General features: G+C 39.9%; 1 protein-coding gene across 2 annotated transcripts in view; it reads left to right on the top strand.

The window, feature by feature from the left end:
- SIL1 (SIL1 nucleotide exchange factor) overlaps positions 1 to 15,648 on the top strand; it is a 242,943-nt gene that overhangs the window by 177,354 nt on the left and 49,941 nt on the right. The window lies entirely within an intron of this gene.

Raw genomic sequence — 15,648 nt, 5'->3', positions numbered from 1 at the left:
TATGGACTTTTTTTAATTTTTAATTTTATTTATTTATTTTTGGCTGTGTTGGGTCTTCGTTGCTGTGCGCGGGCTTTCTCTAGTTGCGGCTAGCGGGGGCTACTCTTCGTTGCAGTGAGCAGGCTTCTCATTGCGGTGGCTTCTCTGGTTGTGGAGTACAGGCTCTAGGCGTGTGGGCTTCAGTAGTTGCGGCACGCAGGCTCAGTAGTTGTGGCTCACGGGCTCTAGAGCACAGGCTCAGTAGTTGTGGCACACAGGCTTAGTTGCTCCGTGGCATGTGGGATCTTCCTGGACCAGGGATCAAACCCATGTCCCCTGCATTGGCAGGCGGATTCTCAACCACTGCTCCACCAGGGAAGCCCTGTGTGGACATTTAATAACATATTTTAGGTGACATTCTCTGTTTTATTCAAAGCTAGTTAGAAGTTAGACCAACCATAGGTAGTTGAGAGGAAGGGGAATGAACTCTAAGAGCTGATCCTTTTGGCAGTAAAGCTACTCTGGTGATGAATAAATGATGAACCTGACCAAGGAGGGCCTTTTGAGGGGAAATGTGTCTTCCCCTAGTTGCCTGGAACCAATCAACATGCAGTCAGATTATCACACTCTCTGGATTGGGAGTTGTTTAAATTTCAGTTAGCCTGGCTTATGCTAGAAGACTGATCAGGCAAGAGAAATGAGCATCTCTAAAGAGTGGATACAGAAAGAGATTTGAACACCTCATCATTATACTCATCCTAAAAAAGTCAAGATGTCTTCAAGCTGTAGTTGGTCCACTGGAGCTATAGTTCCTTGTGTTTTTGAAAATCTGTTCCTAGGACCATTTGTTCCTCTACAACAGGAACCAGTATTCTGATTCTTGCTTTAAGGGCACGTGTGGTTCCTATTAAGTGTTGCCTCGCTTGCATGCAGGGATTGTGGTGATGTAGGAAAAAGGCTATTCTGAACATTTTTACCATTAGAATCTTTTTTTTAATTAATTTTTATTGGAATATAGTTACAATGTTGTATTAGTTTCTACTGTACAGCAAAATGAATCAGGTATACATATATATATATCCCCTCATTTTTGGATTTCCTTCCTATTTAGGTCACCACAGAGCATTGAGTAGAGTTCCCTGTGCTATACAGTAGGTTCTCATTAGTTATCTATTTTATACATAGTATCAGTAGTGTATATATGTCAATCTCAATCTCCCAATTCCTCTCACCCCCCTTTCCCTTTGTTATCCATATATTTGTTCTCTACGACTGTGTCTCTGTTTCTGCTTTGCAAATTCATCTATACTGTTCTTCTAGATTCCACATATATATGTTAATATACAATATTTGTTTTTCTCTTTCTGACTTACTTCACTCTGTATGACAGTCTCTAGGTCCATCCACGTCTGCAGATGACCCAATTTTGTTCCTTTTTATGGCTGAGTAATATTCCATTGTATATATGTACCACATCTACTTTATCCATTCCTCTGTTGATGGACAGGAATCTTTGTTTTGAAAAGATTTCCTTTGCCTTTCATCTCTGCTTATCTTTATTTAATCAGAGTATCGGTCTGATGCCCTCTCATTCTCAAAGACTTAAGCATCTTTTCTTAGTAAATTGAAGGGCAAAGCTAGGAAGGCTGGAAGAATTGTTCCATGGGGAGAGGTTGAGGGCACTGCAGGCCTTTGTTTCCCTTATTGCTTACCTGCCTCATCTTCAACCCCTGGTTGTCCTGTGGAGTCCAGGGCATATCTCCCTTGCTCTGATTTACCAGAGCCAGGCAGGGATATCACTGCCTGTGCACCTACTGGAAAGGTGAAGAATACGTGAATTTGTCATTGGTAGCTGTGATTTCAGCCCTGGAAAAGTTAAGGTCCTTATCTTCATAAGGCTTTAGAGGCTTGAGAACTTACTGAGGCTCACTTTTTGTTTCTCATGCCATAAAATAATTGATTCAAACATTATTAACCTCTCCCCCAGACCCTTTTGGGTCATCTTTTCTGTAATCCCAAATACTTTCTTTCTACTTTGAATGTGAACAAATGATTCTATGTATACTTTGCCATTGCTTCCGGAAACACATTTCATGGGGGAAACATCTTGATGTCACATCTTAGTTAAGGGGGACTAAGTGACTTGAGAAGCATGCTTTGGGCCTGCTTAGCAAGCCATAACTCATCTGGGGTCTGTGCCAGTATGTGGTGTTACTAAGACTTTTTCGTGATTGTATTAATGTAAGACTGTGTTAACATTTATGTGGCATCACTAAAATTTAAATAGAGATAAATATAAAATATTGCAATTTAGTGTTTTGGTGGCAAGAAAACTGCTGTATTCAAAAATGTTCTAGTCAGGATTTTGATGGCTCACTGGAGGGCAGTTACAGTGACAGCATGGTATAGTGCCAGAGCTTTTGGAAGCCAGCAGCAGGCTCCTGAACATCACGAAAATGTCAGTGTTTTATGCAAAGAGGAACTTGATGCAAACTAAAAATATTTCTATGCAGAGAGGCAGGTTTCAGTGGTCTAGTCTGATATTCATTATTTATTCTTGATGTCCTAAGTATTGGTTCCGCAGCTCCCTACCTGCCCTCAGCATGCAGGTGTGCACACACATAGCATGCATGTATGCATATGTGCACGTACAAAGTGATTGTGTGAGTTTGTTCTTTGTCAAGAGGGCATTCAGGGGTCGTGAGCACATTGGAATCATGGAGTCTCACGGTTTGGGGATCTTGTTTAGAAGTCATTCCTTCCAGTTTTCTGCTGATGAGCAAGAATATTGCCCAGTCAGTCCAGATGTTTGACTGTTTGGGAGGACTAGGTAGACCACTGTACCTAGAGTCAGAAAATCTAGGTTCAAGTCCAGTCTCTATCATTTCCTGGTTGTTTGCCTATGGGTAAGGGATTTTCACTTTTCTAAGCCTCACCTTTTTCATTTGCTAGCTAGAAGCAATAATAGGTTTCCTCTGCATTTTATAAGACTGAATGAATATGAAAGAACATAATATACAATAAGTCCTGTGAAAATGCTTATAAAGTACCTGTCAGTGATGTGGGGTATATCATCATGTTCATTGTGTGTCCTTTTTACTCTGAGTTTTCACTATAAGGCGTTTCCTTTTCTTTTGTTTTTACAGTACAGACCTTTGTCTTCCTCATTTTCTCTTCTGTTAAGAGCTTGCATTCTACCACGTATATCTCTTGGTGTTAACCTTGCTGCTTCATGAGGGTATTTATTTGCCTACCTGGGTTAATTGCTTCATCAGGCCTCCACATGCATTCTGTGGATGGAGAGATCTCTTCTGTGGTGTAAAATGTGAAGCAGTTAATCCAAGATCAAGAAGAAAGAGTTGACATAAATGTAATTGACGTGGCCACTCAGTGTTACCTGGCCACTGAAAGTCTGTTCCCTTTTTAAAATATTATTCACACTCATTATGGGTCACACACACATTCATTTTCTGCTGCCCATGTTTTTGTTGCCCATGTGCAAGGCAGGTCAGGCTCTTGCATAAGAAGATATGTAAAGATAGGGAGGTAGGAGTCTGATGCCTTTGGCATCTTCATCTTTCCTTTCTCCTTCCCTCTCCCTCCCTCCTCCCCTCCTTCCCTTTCCCCTTTCTCCTTTCTTCAAGTCAGATATTTTCAGTGGTCTTTCTGTGACCTGATTTCATCTCATGATGGCATCTGTGTGTGTCTGTCTACAGTCTGGCCTATGAGAAGTCTCTGGAATCCCGGGCAAGTTATTTGTGTTTCTGTGTTTGGGAAGACTCAGAAAGGCCTTGTGTATTTCAGAAGTCATGCAGCCTTCTGTAAACTGGTTTTGGTTTCACTTCTCAGCTAACTGGCTGCTTCCTTTTGTTTTCCTCTATCTCCCTATCTGTAGCCTTTACCTTTTAACTGTCAGGAGTTAAATTATCAAGATAACTGGTATGCTTATCCCAGGGATCACTGGCTTTTGCTGTTCTCATGACCCTCCCTCAGTCACTTTTGGTGTTCTCTGTCCATCTTTAGTAACTCACATTCTTATATGCATATGTATGAATTATTATGCAATTACATAGGCTTGTAAATGCTCACTGTATGCAGTCCTTTTGTTTGAACTGTCTGTAGTTTGCAGTGTGTCACGAACCTATGCCTAGTACAGAAAGGGAGGTACATGTGCTATCAGTCATAGTGTGATTATGGCCTCTTAGGATGGATCCCTGGAACAGGATTACGTTCTACCCTGTCTTCAACATCTTCATTGGAACCTCCTTAGGAAATATTGAGTTACATACATCTCTTTATAGAATTTTTACCCCACTGCTGACCGTCACCCTGTCACCCCATGCCTCGTTGGTTCTCTAGTTTTCTCCATTGTACTCTTCCCACTGATATTTTACTAATTAATTTTAACCATTTGGCCAGTGTCAAATCATTGTGTCCTATTTCCATCGGTTGGCCTCCAATTTCCAGATTTCTTTCCTGCCATCCCAGTGAATTTCAGGGCTCATCTGTATCTTCTCTGTCTTTCCTGATGGTTTTTGTGAGTTTGCTGGGAATCAGCATTCTTAATTGAATTGACCTTTACCTTTACTGCTGTCATCCACTAGATATCTCGAAACTTGTTTCCGTTTTTTCCCCAACATTTCATGTTCTCTGCCCACCTCCATCATGTCTTCACATTTTCCTCTCTCCTCTTAAAGGTGGTTTTTATCCTTGTTGTGATCTCCAACCTCTGCATGCCCTCCTGTTCTCCCCTTCGCCGTCAGTGTTCCTCACTCTCTTGCCACTCTCTAGGCTCCTTCCTCTTAGCCCACAGATGTTCTCATTTACTTATCCACTGACCCCTGCCAGCCTTCCCTTCCAAACTTCTTGGAAGAGTAGACAAAAAGGGATCCAAATAAGTGCACATGAGATACCATCCCTGAAATTTTTTAATAGTATTTTTGCATTACTGACACCTCCCTAACGTTTAACAATTTCGACCACTGCTTTCCTGTGGAAACTTTACTTCTTGGCTGCCATGTGGTTGTAGTCCCTTGGTCTTAGATGTCTGTAATTAATTACTCCCTCCCCTTTTCTTTTTATGGCAACATCATCTTCTGTCTCCTAATCATCATCTTCTATCTCCTAATTCACCAAGATTATTATGGCCTTGTCCTTATTGTCTCTTCATTTTCTTTACCAATGGTCCTACCTATTCCCATGGTTTCAAATTCTACCTCATTGTGGATGACTCCAATGTCTAAGTCCAGTCTTTCTCCTCAGGTCCTTTCCTCCATTTCTACCAGACTGTGTCATTGCACCTCAAACTCAAGGAGAAGAAAGTGGGATTCATTTTGCCTGTCTCATAAACTAGGTTTTTCTTCCACTTTCTCTTTTTATCTATTCTTGGCCATATGATTGTGTTTGTTACCAAAACTTGAAACTTTGGAGTGATATTTGAGTCTTCTTTCTCTCTCTTTAGTTGTTTACTTGGTCACTGAGTCCTATGGATTTTTATTTTCATGATTGTTGTCTACTAAACAGAGATTTCCCTTTTATAAATCTATTTTAAGGAACCTTGATATTGTGAGGGCAGCAACATATTTAGGGAGGGGACTCCCTCTCCCAGTGCTAGGAAATGAGCCCTGAATAGTCTAAACCAAGCATGGTAATCCCATTTTCTGTGGATGTAGATTGATTTAGAGATAAGCATGTGACCCAGTTCTGACCAATGAGACATAAAGAGATGTTTGCTGGGCAAGTTTCTGGGAAAGATTTTGTTCTCTTATAAAAAGAAAGATAGTAAAGAGACCTTGTCCATTTCTTTCTGCCTTGATTACAATTGTTGGAGCTACAGCTGGCTTAGACCAGTGAGATGAGATGCACAAGGCAACATGTTGAGGAGGATAAAAGAGGGGAAGGACAGGAGACTAGCTCCTTTATGAATAGTTTAGCTACTGTACCGGTTTTGGAACCATCTATTTCCATACTGTTGTTGTGAGAGATAGTCTTTTTTAAAAAAACCCAGAAAACCAAAAGCAATGTTAGTCATTATTCTGTTACTTGTTTCTGAACATATTCATATTAATAAATTTCAAAAATTTCTCTCACATCTTTAAAATTCCTTTTAAATACCCTTATTTCTAAGGAGGATGGGAGGGAGACGCAAGAGGGAGGAGATATGGGGATATATGTATACGTATAGCTGATTCACTTTGTTATAAAGCAGAAACTAACACACCATTGTAAAGCAATTACTCCAATAAAGATGTTAAAAAAAAAACCCACCTAAATACCCTTGCTTCTTCATAGCACTTATCTCAATTTGCAATTAAATATTTGTTTGATTACCTGTTACCTCTTGATAAACCCTGTTAGACAGTACAAGGAGGATAGTATTCATTTTCTATCTTAATCTTGCTGTCTCCCCAGTATATAGCACAGGACCTACCTAGCATTGAGTGCTAGGAAATGATAATGAAACAGTGAAAGAATAAAATGATACCTAGGAAATGAAGTGTTTTTCAGATAGCATATGAGGGCTGAGTGGAGAATGCTGTCTTTATTAATGACGTAATAGTGCATGGTTCAGATACCTCACCATGACCCTTTAAAAATCTAAGGCCATGGAAACAGCACTCCCCACTCCTACCCCCCACCCTGCCCCACAGCTGAAGGCCCAGAAAATAGAAGGTTAGAGATTGGGATGAGGTCAGATGTTGGAAATGCCAGGATTTGAAGAAAAGATCAAGTGCAACTCCTAGGACTAGTTCTGACCTCTTGACTCCATGACCTAATTTCTCACACTCCTCCAGTGACAGAGAGGTGCTCAAACCATTTTGTGTCTCATAAATTAATTAGCATATTAACCAGGTTGGCCTGGGCAGTTGGATAGCCTTATAGCTTTAAAAGCTGCATTCAAAGTCTGGTTTCTTTTTTCAAATGGCAATTAATGACAAATGGAAAATGAGATCTAAGCCTGACCAGCTACCCTGAGTATTGAAGAAACCAAGGCTTCATTCTGAGGAGGGAAGCACCACTTTGCTTAATGAACTTGTCCCTTCTGCATTTCTTTTGAATCTATCTCTGTAATATTCCCCTGCCTCCTCCATATCCTCTATGTGGCTGCTTTCAGATTTTTTCATTATTTACTACCTCCTCTTTAATTTCTTCCCTGCATAACTCCAGCCCACAAAGTTCTTTCCTTTCAACTTTATTAGCATTTGTTGTCTGGACTCCTAAACTATCTCTTTTATACATCTAATTCTCTATGTATGCCAGTTCTTTCCTCTGTTTTCCCAATAAAATAGTTTCTTGAGAGTGGAAGCTAGTACCCGGGTCTGTGGTACCCAGACACCTTATAGAGGGTAAGTTTCATGTAGCTGCTTAGAGCATTTCATGGTACAAACTAAATGGTCCAGCACAAAAGCTGAAATCACCAAAAATCAGTGGGAGGAATGAAGCCAGGAAGAGCAGGGAAGCTCTTAATTTTTTGTTTTGTTTTATTTGTCCTCCAGTGAGTGTGTATTACATTTGTAATTAAAAGTTAAACAATAAGTAACAAAGCAAAACAGAATCGGAAGACTTCTGTATCTAGCAAATGGTGGTTTACATTTCCCAAAAAGCATTTTTGGTTCACAGTACGTGAGGATGCTGGATCTGTAACATATAAACATTTCCTTAAATGCTCAATTCAGCTGATAAGAAACTGTAGGGCCACTGCTTTGCATAACTAAAGGGGAAATAAATAATATATTCTTTTTTAAAAAAATAAATTTACTTATTTATTTTTGGCTGCATTGGGTCTTCATTCCTGCGTGCGGTCTTTCTCTAGTTGCCGTGAGCTGGGGCTACTCTTCGTTGCGGTGCGCGGGCTTCTTATTGCAGTGGCTCCTCTTGTTGCGGAGCACAGGCTGTAGGCACACGGGCTTCAGTAGTTGTGGTGCATAGGCTTAGTTGCTCTGCGGCATGTGGGATCTTCCCAGACCAGGGCACTAACCTGTGTCCCCTGCATTGGCAGGTGGATTCTTAATCACTGCGCCACGAGGGAAGTCTCAATGTATCCTTTATGTGGTAGTCCTGCAAGAAATTGAGAGAAGTTCTAAAGACAAATATAATGGAAAGCACAAATTCTTAGAGATACGGAATGCTGAAAGTTATATCTGTTCTCAGGACACTTGTTGTTCCCTAGTGGCCAAGATCTCTTGATATCTATCAACAGGCGTTAAGCTGGGGGACAGGAGATGAAAATTTCAGCCCATGAAAGGGAGAATTAGAAAACTGAAAATCTTCTACTCGAAAGGAGGTATTAAGACATTTTGACTTTGAACGGAAGGTAGGAAAATTTCCAAGAAAATTATTCACCCTTGAGTGCATTTGGACTGGAAATCATACTCTTTTTGTGGCCTAAAAATCTCTAAGCTGAGAATTTAGTCTAAAATAGTCTTGGTAAATAATAAACTAGAAAAAATGTTTGCAACTTATATTACAGATATAACATTAATATTCCGATATATATAAAGAGCACCTAAAAATAGAGAGTAAGCACATTAATAACCCTATAGAAAAATGGGATAGACACACACAGTTTGCAGAATAAAAGAAATGTAGATGGCTTAACCATATGAAAAAATGCTCAACCTCACTCATAAGAAGAGAAAGACCAATTAAAACTACACTGAGATACTGTTTTTCACCTATCAGGATAGTAGAAGTCCAAAAGTCGATAGCATATTCTGTTTGTCTTATAAAACATTTTCTGTTTATCTTGCCTTTCCAATATGAACTGAATCTCCGTGTACTCAACTAGTTGAGGGCAAGTTTATCTTTATAGAGAAACTTTAGCTAAAAAAGGAAGAGTGATGCAGTTAGAATATTACCTTTCTGTAACCTTTAATGAATTAATGGATCTTGGCAATGATCATCAATGGCTGCAGAAGAAAGGCAATCAAACATTATCTGCATTGTTGTGGATGATGTGGTGCACATCCAGTTATCCCTTTAGGACCAAGGCATTTATTCCCCCAGGTCTGGGAGTGTTGGCTACGCAAGGCTCATGATTCAGTTCCTCCAAGAATTAATCCAGAAGGGAGCTGCCTTGCTCAAGGTTATGGCCCCTTCCTGGGGGTAGCCTGCTTCCAAATGACACAAAGTAGGGGTTCAAAGTGCTTCCACTCTTACTTCAAAGGAAACAACTCTGAAAGACCATCCTAGCTCCAGAGCTCCCTGTGGGATCAGTTGAGCCCTCTGTTGCAATTGCCATCACAGTTCAGCTTCTCCCATTGCCTAATCCTGCTTCTCTCATCCCTCAGAGGTATTGTACCCAAGAATAGTCCCTAGTAAACCTCTTGCCCACAAATCTTAAGAGTTTGTTTATTAAGGAACCTGACTCTGACATGCCTCCTGATAGCAGTAGACACCACTGCCCATGAAGTTGTCTTGATAGAAAATCAAATCTGAATCTGATTGAGATCCAGCTTCCAATTTAAAGGAAATTCTGGGGACAGCAGATGTGTTAAATGATATAATGGACATGTAATCAGCAAACTTCAGAATGTTGGAAACTGTAGAACTACTGGATTTTTCAACAATAAATTATAAGAAAAAGATGGAGGGAATGAAACCAGTAAATTAAAAGATACCTAAGTTAAATATCAACCAGTTACACTGTATTTAGAGCCTGACCAAATCAACCATGTTAAAAAAATTTGTGAGATAATTGGGGCCATTTAAATAATTACTTGGTATTTGATAATATTAAGGAGTTTCTGTTAGACATTTTTAATGTGAAATGGTATTGTGGTTGTGTTTTTTAAAAAGAGTCATTTTATGCGTAAGATGATAGTATGTCTGAGTTTTGCTTTATGCTTATCTGGAGGAAGTGGGGAAGTGGGTGGGTGGGGATACAGATGAAAGAAGACTGGTCATGACTTCGTAATTCTTAAAGCTGAGTGACAGATCCATGAAGGATTATTATACCATTCTCTGTACTTTAGTCTATAGATGAAAATTTCTGTAAGAAAAAGTTGTGTGTTTTTTTTTAAATGTAGTTCCAAATTGGCAGAATTTCCAAGTTACTGGTAGAAACAAATATAAACCCTTTTTGGAGGAACACATCTTAAATCTAGGCCTGAAAGCATCTCTACAAAGAAAAAAACATTGCAATGATCATGAGCTTGCAAACAAAATATCACAAAGCACACACAAAAAATAAGGCATCAAGGGCTTCCCTGATGGCGCAGTGGTTGAGAGTCCACCTGCCAATGCAGGGGACACAGGTTCGTGCCCTGGTCCGGGAAGATCCCACATGCCGCGGAGCGGCTAGGCCTGTGAGCCATGGCCGCTGAGCCTGTGCGTCCGGAGCCTGTGCTCCACAATGGGAGAGGCCACAAAAGTGAGAGGCCCACGTACTGCCAAAAAAAAAAAAAAAAATAATAATAAGGCATCGTGAGTAAAAGATAGCAGAAACAATGTAATCAGACCTGTAAAACTACGGAGAGTAACATTTTGAGGGTACAGTATGTAGAATAATTCTTTTAATATGTTTAAAGAAATAAAATATGTTATCAAACGTATGAGAAAAACAGACTATCAAAAATAACATCCAGAAAGATTTGAAAAAGATCAAATAGAGCTTCTAGAAGTGGAAAATATAATAATTGCATTTAGGACCGCAAGAAGGTAGAGTAGAAGGATGTGCGCTCACTCCCTCTTGTGAGAGCACCGGAATCACAGCTAACTGCTGAACAGTCATCGACAGGAAGACACTGGAACTCACCAAAAAAGATACCCCTCATCCAAAGACAATGGAGAAGCTGCAGTGAGATGGTAGGAGGGGCACAATCACAATAAAATCAAATCCCATAACTGCTGGGTGGGTGACTCACACACTGGAGAACACTTATACCACAGAAGTCCACCCACTAGAGTGAAGATTCTGAGCCCCACGTCAGGCTTCCTAACCTGGGGGTCCAGCAATGGGAGGAGGAATTCCCAGAGAATCAGACTTTGAAGGCTAGCGGGATTTGATTGCAGGATTTCGACAGGACTGGGGCAAACAGACACTCCACTCTTGGAGGGCACACACAAAGTAGTGTCTACATCAGGACCCAGGGGGAAGGGACCCCATAGGAGACTGAACTAGACCTACATGCTAGTGTTGGAAGGTCTTCTGCAGAGGTGGGGGGCAGCTGTGTCTCACCACGGGGACAAGGACACTGGCAGCAGAAGTTCTGGGAAGTACTCCTTGGCATGAGCCCTCCTGGAGTCCGCCATTAGCCCCACCAAGGAGCCTGTGGTGCTGGGTTGCCTCAGGCCAAACAACCAGCAGGGAGGGAACTCAGCCCCCCCCTCAGCAGACAAGCAGATTAAAGTTTTACTGAGCTATGCCTGCCAGAGCAACACCCAGCTCTACCCACCACCAGTCCCTCCCTCCCATCAGGAAGCTTGCACAAACCTCTTAGATAGCCTCATCCACCAGTGGGCAGACAGCAGAAGCAAGAAGAACTACAATCCTGCAGCCTGTGGAACAAAAACCACATTCACAGAAAGATAGACAAAATGAAAAGGCAGAGGACTATGTAACAGATGAAGGAACAAGATAAAACCCCAGAAAAGCAAGTAAATGAAGTGGAGATAGGCAACCTTCCAGAAAAAGAATTCAGAATAATGATAGTGAAGATGATCCAGGACCTCAGAAAAAGAATGGAGGCAAAGATTGAGAAGATGCAAGAAATGTTTAACAAACACCTAGAAGAATTAAAGAATAAACACTAGAAGAATTAAAGAGCAAACAAACAGAGATGAACAATACAGTAACTGAAATGAAGAATACAACAGAAGGAATCAATAGCAGAACAACTGAGGCAGAAGTACAGATAAGTGACATGGAAGACAGAAGGGTAGAATTCACTACTGCAGAACAGAATAAAGAAAAAAGAATAAAAAGAAAAGAAGACAGCCTAAGAGACTTCTGGGAAAACATTAAATGCACCAATATTCGCGTTTTAGGGGTCGCAGAAGGAGAAGAGAGAGAAAAGGGACCTGAGAAAATATTTGAAGAGATTATAGTCGAAAACTTCCCTAACATGGGAAAGGAAATAGCCACCCAAGTCCAGGAAGCACAGAGAGTCCCAGGCAGGATAAATCCAAGGAGAAACACACCAAGACACATAGTAATCAAATGGACAAAAAGATGAAGAAAAGTCATTAAAAGCAACAAGGGAAAAATGACAGATAATGTACAAGGGAACTCCCATAAGGTTAACAGCTGATTTCTCAGCAGAACCTCTACAAGCCAGAAGGGAGTGGCACGATATATTTAAAGTCATGAAAGGGAAAAACCTAAAACCAAAATTATTCTACCCGGCAAGGATCTCATTCAGATTTGCCGGAGAAATCAAAAGCTTTACAGACAAGAAAGAGCTAAGAGAATTCAGCAACACCAAACTGGCTCTACAACAAATGCTAAAGGAACTCTCTAAGTGGGAAACACAAGAGAAGAAAAGGACCTACAAAAACAAACCCAAAACAATTAAGAAAATGGTCATAGGAACATACATATTGATAATTACCTTAAACGTGAATGGATTCAATGCTCTGACCAAAAGACACAGGCTTGCTGAAGGATACAAAAACAAGACCCATATATATGCTGTCTACAAGAGACCCACTTCAGACCTAGGGACACATACAGACTGCAAGTGAGGGGGTGGAAAAAGATATTCCATGCAAATCAAAAGAAAGCTGGAGTAGCAATACTCATATCAGATAAAATAGACTTTAAGATAAAGAATGTTACAAGAGACAAAGAAGGACACTACATAATGATTAGGAATCAATCCAAGAAGAAGATATAACAATTATAAATATATATGCACCCAACATAGGATCACCTCAATACATAAGGCAACTGCTAACAGCTGTAAAAGAGGAAATCGACAGTAACACAGTAATAGTGGGGGACTTTAACACCTCGCTTACACCAATGGACATGTCTTCCAGACAGAAAATTAATAAGGAAGCACAAGCTTTAAATGACACAGTAGACCAGGTGAATTTAATTGATATTTATAGGACATTCCCTCTGAAAACAGCAGTTACACTTTCTTCTCAAGTGCATACAGAACATTCTCCGCAGAGAGATCACATCTTGGGTCACAAATCAAGCCTTGGTAAATTTAAGAAAACTGAAATCATATCAAGCATCTTTTTGGACCACAATGCTAGGAGATTAGAAATAAATTACAGGGAAAAAGCATAAAAAACACAAACACATGGAGGTCAAACAGTACGTTACTAAATAACCAAGAGATCACTGAAGAAATCAAAGAGGAAATCAAAAAATACCTAGAGACAAATGACAATGAAAACACGATGATCTAAAACCTGTGGGATGCAGCAAAAGCAGTTCTAAGAGGGAAGTTTATAGCAATACAATCCTACCTCAAGAAACAAGAAAAATCTCAAATAAACAATCTAACCTTACACCTAAAGGAACTAGAGAAAGAACAAACAAAACCCAAATTTAGTAGAAGGAAAGAAATCATAAAGATCAGAGCAGAAATAAATGAAATAGAAACGAAAACAATAGCAAAGATCAGTAAAACTAAAAGCTGGATCTTTGTGAAGATAAACAAAATTGATAAACCACTAGCCAGACTCATCAAGAAAAAGAGGGAGAGGACTCAAATCAATAAAATTAGAAATGAAAAAGAAGTTACAACAGACACCACAGAAATACAAAACATCCTAAGAGACTACTACAGGCAACTCTATGCCAATAAAATGGACAAATTCTTAGAAAGGTATGCCCTTCCAAGACTGAACCAGGAAAAAATAGAAAATATGAACAGACCAATCACAAGCACTGAAAATTGAAACTGTGCTTAAAAATCTTCCAACAAACAAAAGTCCAGCACCAGATGGCTCCACATTCTCCTCTGAATGTTTGATAGGTGAATTCTATCAAACATTCAGAGAAGAGCTAACACCCATCCTTCTCAAACTCTTCCAAAGAATTGCAGAGGAAGGAACACTCCCAAACTCATTCTATGAGGCCACCATCACTCTAATACCAAAACCAGACAAAGATACTACAAAAAAAGAAAATTACAGACCAATATCACCGATGAATATAGATGCAAAAATCCTCAACAAGATACTAGCAAAAAGAATCCAACAACACATTAAAAGGGTCAATGCACCATGATCAAGTGGGATTTATCCCAGGGATGCAAGAATTATTCAATATACGCAAATCAAACAATGTGATACACCATATTAACAAATTGAAGAATAAAAGCTGTATGATCATCTCAATAGATGCAGAAGAAGCTTTCGACAAAATTCAACACCCAGTTATGATAAAAACTCTCCAGAAAGTGGGCATAGAGGGAACTTACCTCAACATAATAAAGGCCATATATGACAAACACACAGCAAACATCATTCTCAATGGTGAAAAACTGAAAGCATTTCCTCTAAGATCAGGAACAAGACAAGGATGTCCTCTCTTGCCACTATTATTCAACATAGTTTTGGAAGTCCTAGCCATTGGCAATCAAAGAAGAAAAATAAAGAATCCAGATTGGAAAAGAAGAAGTAAAACTGTCACTGTTTGCAGATGACATGATACTATACATAGAGAATCCTAAAAATGTCCCCAGAAAACTACTAGAGCTAATCAATGAATTTGGTAACATTGCAGGATATATGATTTTCTACTCTACATAGAAAATCCTAAAGATTCCACCAAAAAACTACTAGAACTAATCAATGAATTTGGTACGGTTGCAGGATACAAAATTTTTTTTTTTTTTTGCGGTACGCGGGCCTCTCACTGTTGTGGCCTCTCCTGTTGCAGAGCACAGGCTCCAGATGTGCAGCCTCAGTGGCCATGGGTCACGGGCCCAGCCGCTCCACGGCATGTGGGATCTTCCCAGACCGGGGCACGAACCTGTGTCCCCTGCATCGGCAGGCGAACTCTCAACCACTGCGCCACCAGGGAAGCCCCCTTCCTTTTTTTGATGAGTAAATTTTTTGTTTGTGCCATCAGGACTGCACTTTTTTGAATTACTTCTTCACATCTTTTGCCTGATCTTCCATTGAGCCTTCTGTTTATTGCTTAGTGTTTTTAAAATATATAAAATCTGTATACTTACATATAGTGTGTATATTTTCATGTCTATTATATATAATCTATACTAATATTTTGTCAGTTGTATGCATAGCCAATGTCTTCTAGTATGTGACTTGTTGTTTAGCATTGTTTATGTTGCCTTTTGTTATAGACATTCTAACGTATTTTTAGAAAGTCAAAATTACCACTTTTTGTTTATAGTTTCTTTTCTTTATATTTTAAGAAACTCTTTATTGCCTTGAGTGTATAAAGATATTCTCTTATGTTACCTTCAGAGAGTATAAAGTTTGTTTTTTATAAATGTATTTATTTTTGGCTGCTTTGGGTCTTCATTGCTGTGCACGGGCTTTCTCTAGTTGCAGCGAGCAGGGGCTACTTTTCGTTGCAGTGCGCAGGCTTCTCATTGCGGTGGCTTCTCTTTGTTGTGGAGCATGGGCTCTAGGTGCGTGGGTTCCAGTGGTTGTGGCACTCAGTCTCAGTAGTTGTGGCTCACAGGCTCTAGAGTGAAGGCTCAGTAGTTGTGGCTCATAGGCTCTAGAGAGAAGGCTCAG

This window comes from Phocoena phocoena, chromosome 3, assembly GCF_963924675.1.
Source record: "Phocoena phocoena chromosome 3, mPhoPho1.1, whole genome shotgun sequence".
NCBI classification, from domain to species: domain Eukaryota; kingdom Metazoa; phylum Chordata; class Mammalia; order Artiodactyla; family Phocoenidae; genus Phocoena; species Phocoena phocoena.
The sequence above is the reverse complement of the archived record's forward strand: the minus strand, read 5'-3'. Positions and strand labels throughout refer to the sequence as shown.